This window comes from Aedes aegypti, unplaced genomic scaffold (genome assembly GCF_002204515.2).
Source record: "Aedes aegypti strain LVP_AGWG unplaced genomic scaffold, AaegL5.0 Primary Assembly AGWG_AaegL5_hic_scaff_571_PBJ_arrow, whole genome shotgun sequence".
In the NCBI taxonomy this organism is placed as follows: domain Eukaryota; kingdom Metazoa; phylum Arthropoda; class Insecta; order Diptera; family Culicidae; genus Aedes; species Aedes aegypti.
The window spans coordinates 56,936-63,519 of NW_018736249.1; the positions used below are offsets into that span (position 1 = coordinate 56,936).

Here is a 6,584-nt window from a genome sequence, read left to right on the forward strand (position 1 = left end):
ACGTTCGATCCTGTGATTGATGGCTGCGATCCTGTCAAGTTTATTGTGACTGTAATTCCATCCTCTTCGTCGTCCATTGGTTCAACCGAAGGATGGAGTCCTGGGTCGTTCGGGAGTGTCAGAGGGAGGTCGGTTTCCATGTTTTCATGCGAACTACTGAGAAGCTCATCTTCGGTCAGTCCAAGCTTACCAAAAGCATTCTCTGTTTCCGTTTCATCCGACTGGGAGAGGCAGTCGTCACCTTTTTCGAACTGAGGAAGGCAGTCGACACCTTTTATTTTGGTTTGATTATTTGCACTCATTTTTTGGTCCCACGAGTCGCTGGGGAAAGACGGTCCGCTGCATCATTGCCCCGCCCTAATGCAGTAAGAGCTACATACTGGAGAGTTCGCCCTGGTGCTCTCCAGGCTCCGTTAGCGATTGAGCATATTTTAAACCCCCTCAACCATTCATCCATCAGCACGGGTCGCATCACACCTTGGGATTGGGGTTACCTGATTAGTAGATTTTTACTACAGGATCAGGCAATCCGTAGTGTTATTCTTAGCCAGTTGAGACAACCACTACCGACACTACACGGCTATCTAGGCTGCTTGGAAAAGAAGATAACATTGAATATTAACTTCTATGAACGACCAAGCAGCCAGCACAAAAGACGTAGAATCGCATGATTTTTTCGGAGTGTGTAAGTTAACCCTTGAGCTAAAAAAAATATGTTTTGAAAAGAACGTATTTTAAGCTTTAATTAAATTAATTATGAAAAATATTTCCCTCATGAAAGGATAAATCTCTTATGAAAATTAAAATAAGTGCAATGCATATAATAATTAATTTCACCAGTACAACAACAAAGAATTGCCGATGATTTAAAGAAGGAAAAATTCCCAATTAAAATATAAGGTCAGTCATTGCTGATAGTAATGGAACCTGTATAACTAGAAAGAATAGCCTTTGTTTAAAGAAGGAAAAATTTCTGATGAAATCATTAAAAACTCTTGAAACCTTATTACACCATTGGTAATCCAGTGGCGAATCAATCATCACCTCAGAGTTTTAACGTGAAGTGTGGAGATCACAACTTCGTCCTGAATAAAAGGGTCGATGTTATCATTCTCTTGGAGCTCTTATATAGTGACAAACGTGACGTCCCGTCACATCATAAAAATCAACAAATTAATTAGCTTATCAGTTATTGGGTCACACTTATGAATCCTACACATCAGCGTTGTAGCAATTTGATTTTTTGTTCATGATTCGGCCAAACGGCATTCGGCCAAATGACCCTTTCGGCCAAATGGCATTCGGCCAAATGGCGTTCGGCCAAACGACATTCGGCCAAACGACATTCGGCCAAACGACATTCGGCCAAACGGCGTTCGGCCAAATGGCTGGACACCGTTCCATACATCGATTCAGAAAATCGATTAATCGGAAAGGAAACATCGATTTTCGGAACATCGATTCAAAATTGCCCAACGCTACTACGGATCGTTCAGGTTATCAAAAGGCAAACTGATCGTCACCAATAGTATTAATGTTCACTTCGGATAGATTAGTTATTTGAAATGGGCATCAATTCTATTAATGACGCAGAATGTCCGTTGGATCCCATCCGAGATATTATTGAGTCTATGCCATATAAATAATGACGCGGCTTCAAGCAAAAAATGCCAAAATGTGATACCACCACTACAGGTTACGCCTTTGGTTTCCATCATATGGGCTAATGGATTATGCCCTTCCATCGCGGCAAGGTCGCATAACCAAGGGGTGGGCCAAAAGCGCACTTCAATACGACGCATATTGTGGGCTAATATTGGCCAGTAGCTTAACCTTTCGGTCGTCGCGCGAATTTTTGTAACGCGAGTAGTCGCGCGTTGTACTTTGTACAACACCCTTGGTTTTGCGAATATCCCAGCAGTCTGACCACTAGAAAGATGACGTCTTTGGCAAAATTGTTCAGTAGCTCAAGGGCTATCATTCTTTTAGCCAAGAAATTCGGGATTTTGCCACTAGGCGGCGATGGTGAGCATGAAACTTTCCTAAGTGCTGACCACTTAGGAAAATGGCGTATTCGGCAAAGTTGTTCGGTAACTCAAGGAATATCATTGTTTGAGCTAGCTGATTCAAAATTTTGCCACCAGTCGGCGCTAATGAGCATAACACATCTATTTCGCAAATATCTCAGGAGCCTGATCACTTAGAAAGATGGCGTCTTCGGTAGAGTTGTTCAGTAGCTCAAATTCTTTCTTTGCTCAATCCTTAAAGTTCGAGATTTTGTAAAATAATGATTGTCCCTGATCTTCTGAACAACTTTTTCTTCCACAAACCGACGCTAAAGATGCAATTTTTCGAATGCAGAAATTTTTGGATCCTGATCGCTTAGAAAAATGATCCTGAGATATTTTCATTACTAAGAAATATTACCCCTTCGGCAAGGTTGTTCATTAAGATGAAGGCCTAAATGCAAGGAACCTCAAGCTTTAAAATCTCGTTCAACTGGTGGCGCTATTGAGCATGCATATTTTGATTGCTAATATCTGAGGATCCCGATTACATCCAAATATAAACTCCTCGGTTCAAAAGTTAGTAAGTCAAGTACAAACTTGTGATGGGCCACACTTGTTTGGGAATTCTTCCACTAGATGGTGCTACTGAGTATGCTATATTTTCAACTCAAATTTCAAGGATCGTGATTGCTTAATCATGAAAATGAAGTCTTCAACTAAATTGTTTAAACCGTTTGATTCGAAACGGCGCTATTCAGCATGAAAACCCATCAGAATGTACTACAGAATTTCAAGTACAGTCAAATTTCTAGTCGATACTCAAAGATCATCGACTCATGGACAGATATTCTTAAGAAAGCAGATAAAAGGGAGCATTATAGTAATTATGATTTTTTGTTTAAGTATGGTTTCATGAGTCGATACCGAACTATGGAACATCGACTAATACAGGTTTGACTATATTTAAAAAAATGACGATCAAAATCATTGCCGCGAAACGTGTAAGCCCAATGCTAAAATGACTTTGTTTGAACCGATGAGCCAACAGCGGCCGGTAGTGTGTAAACGTCAAACATTACTGAAAACGACGCTAGCGCTGCAGCCTCCAGCTTGGTTGCATATAAACGAATCGGTCTTTAAAAAAATGATCGATGGACACCTATGAGAGTGTGACGCCTTTTTGTCTGTGCTGGAAATCAAAGAACTGTCAATGGTGGTTACAATTGAGCAATAGGCCAAATGATCAGTATCATAAGATGTTCAGAAAATTAAAATGCTCACGCTGGCGCAGGGTTACATAATTCAAAATATAATTGCCCAATAACATGGTGAGCACTTTCCTTACCTAATAAATTTGATGAAGACGTCAAGTTTTAGAATAATTGGGAACTTGAGATTCTGTACTTAAAAAAAATAAACCTGGAGCTCTTTACCTAGCTGATGGAAATATTTGAAATCTAGCAGCCCATTGCAATTTGAATTGAATGTGGAAGAATTTTGAGTAGGTTTATTTTACACTTAACACGTTGGTCCTTGAGATATCTGTGTTCGAAAAATATCATGCTCACTAGCGGCATCTATTGAAAAAATTTCGAATCAAGAAGATCATCACATTTTAGCCCTTGAACTACTGAACGACTTTGCCGAAAACACCATCTTTCTAAAAAATCGGGATCCTGAGATATTCGTGATTAAAATATTGCATGTTCACTAGCGCCATCTTGTGGCAGTTTTTCTTGTTAGGTAGCTTATCATATGTTAGTCCTTGACCTACTAAACAACTTTGTCGATCACATCATCTTTCTAGGTAATCAGGATCTTGAGATATCGGTGTTTGAAAAATTAAATGCTCACTAGCACCATCTGGTGGCAGAATTTCGAAACAAGCCAGCCTATCACATGTTAGCCCTTGACCTACTGAACAACTTTGCCGAAGCTTCCCATCTTGCTAAAAAATCTAGATCCTGAAGATATTGTGTTCGAGATGTTGCATTGCGAAATGTCCACTATGTCGGTTTCCCCCGGGGCACAATCCGATGGCCACAGGAAGATGAGGATGTTTCCAAGGTGATTTTTGTCCACTGACCAATTGGTACCGTTGTTACTGAAGAAATTTGCCGAAGACATCCATATTCTATCTTGCCTAGCTTTGGAATTTACTATCAAAATTGCTCCGCGTGTACTCAGTACACGATGCGACGCGCTCGTGTGACGGGCCCGGTAAAAAAAATACACGAGCGGTCGCACTGGTGTACTGAGTACACGCCTTAAACTTAGGTTAAAACACGATGTTTCGAATACTTTTCGTTGATTTTTTCGAAAAATTTCTTCTCTGCAAGCAAGAAGAAGAGTAGATCTTGGAATAGGACCAACAGCCGGATCAATTTGAAGGGATTTCAACGTGTTTTTCGACTTTTCGCAAAGTGCGTGTACTCAGTACACCTAGGGCGACCCGACGGTGGGTTAAGTATTGCTCATTTACCTGTTGTGCCCCATTTATTTTGCGATAGATACATACGTCTCTGGCTGTGTCTATGTTTTCACATTATCACTATCGTCATCAATGGCCCATCAAAGTAGGTCGGAGCTTAGTTTTCAACTAAACGTTGTGAAAGTAAAGAATAACGAGCCCAATTCATTCTTGTGGCCCTTTCCACTTGTTGCGCTTTTTGTTATCGGTCGACACGTGGTTGTTTCGCAATTTCACAGCCGGAGTTTCAATTCCGTCGCGTAGCACGATACGTTACCCTGGAATCACGCACCCATTTGTTTGGTAGAAAAAATAAGGCCATATTTTTTGCGTTGCATCAGCTATTAGTAGCTGCTTCGAAAATTTAAATTTTGAGTGACTTAAGATTTGCAGCCTGTTAAAGCATGGATCAAATAGTTGAAGAAAGTGGGGAAGACTCCCAGGCGCCAGAATCGACGTTCGAGGATGACCTCATTCCGAAAGAAATTTCCGATGAATTCTTCGATGAGATGTGCTCGAAAGCCAATCTGGTGGGTTTGTAGTTGGCCTTAATAAAATTCTGGGTTGAGCTTCAATTGAGGTAACTGGTCTATTTTATTTTAGAACCGTGAAAGACTTGCAGGGAAATCAGCAATATGCTTTGGCAGAGGATTTCCAGAAGTTGTTGCTCCACAAGCCAACAGTTGCGGCAGCAGTTGTTGGACGAGCAGGACAAAATCGAAAAGATGCAGGATGAGGTTGCGGCAGCTGCAGGGCGTATTGCTCAAGCGTTGGCTATATCTCAAAAGGATCAGGAACAAATCCAGGGCGTTTCGATCGGAGATTGAAGATGCTTGGAGAAGAGCAGATGCTGCCACAAGCTCGAGAAACAGACGGCCCAAGAAGCGATGAATCAAATGCGCGAGAAGTTAGAAAAGATATCAGCGGAATCTTCGGATAGGCATGGTGACAAGGATGATTGATGTAGGAGCTGCAATGGGCAACATAAAGAGAATATATTACGAGAACGAGATTCGTTCTGTTCGTTGAGGTTGAGGAGCTTAATCGTCGGCTTAATACGCAGCGAGTGTACACGGAAGAGTTGGGATCACAAATGTAACGATGCCGAAAATAAGGTCAAAGAGCTTTACAAAGTCTTGGACGAAACTTCTAACGACGCCTTTCGGGACAAGCGAATGCTGGAAAACTTACAAGTTCAGCCATTCTGAAGTTGTTGCTGAGGCTGGCGCAGAAAACAGATGAAGCATTGCATTTTAAACAATTATCCGAAGCAAGCCACAAGACTACAGTTCAACAAAACATGCAGATGGCTGGCCATTCGAACGACTCTTGAACGCTTGACCACGAGTAACAACCTACTACAGGTAAAGCTAGCCAAAGCTCAAGGAGATTTTGAGAACATGGTACAGCTCAAAGAGAAGGTCACAAATGAACTGAACACTAAAGTAAAACATTTTAAAACTGAAAGAAGACGAAAATAACAAATTTCGTTGGAAAACGCAAAACTATCTAAGAGCAAGGAGTTGCTACAAAAGAAGATTATTGCAATAGAGACAGCTAAGAGCACATTTGAGCACGAGGTAGCTAAATTAAAGTGAGTAAAGTTATATAAAGTAATTCAAACAACTGATGAAGATATTGATGATTCATTTTTAGGAATGTTATTGTAACATTTGAAAAGGAGCGTGATGCAACCAAAAGAGCTTTTGATTTGTCCAAGAAGCAAGTGGATGCAGTCTTGCGTGAGCGTGATCTGGCGCAGAAAGGACTTGACCAAGGCCAACAGTGAGTGTGCTATTTTGTAAATACAGATAAACGTCTTATAGAGCCGATATAGATATACAGTGATTACCACCATGAGTCAATGTTCCCATGATTCGATATCGATTCTTGGAACCATACTAAAAACAAAAATTATAAATGATAGGCTGTGAAGGTCCTCTCAAACAGCATTCTAAAGCATTTCTGCTACATGACCCAATGTTTCCATGAAGTCGATGATCTTCTCAAAGCACCGACTTATGAAACGTTTTGACTTCTTATGGATGTTCAGGATTATCATGCGACTCGGGGAAGATGAGATGAGTCGCTTTGCACCTCGAGTG

The 6,584-nt window shown here is 40.9% G+C and overlaps 1 pseudogene; it reads left to right on the forward strand.

The window, feature by feature from the left end:
- Positions 1-4,623: 4,623 nt before the first annotated feature.
- Positions 4,624-6,268, forward strand: LOC110681213 (annotated as a pseudogene).
- Positions 6,269-6,584: the final 316 nt, after the last annotated feature.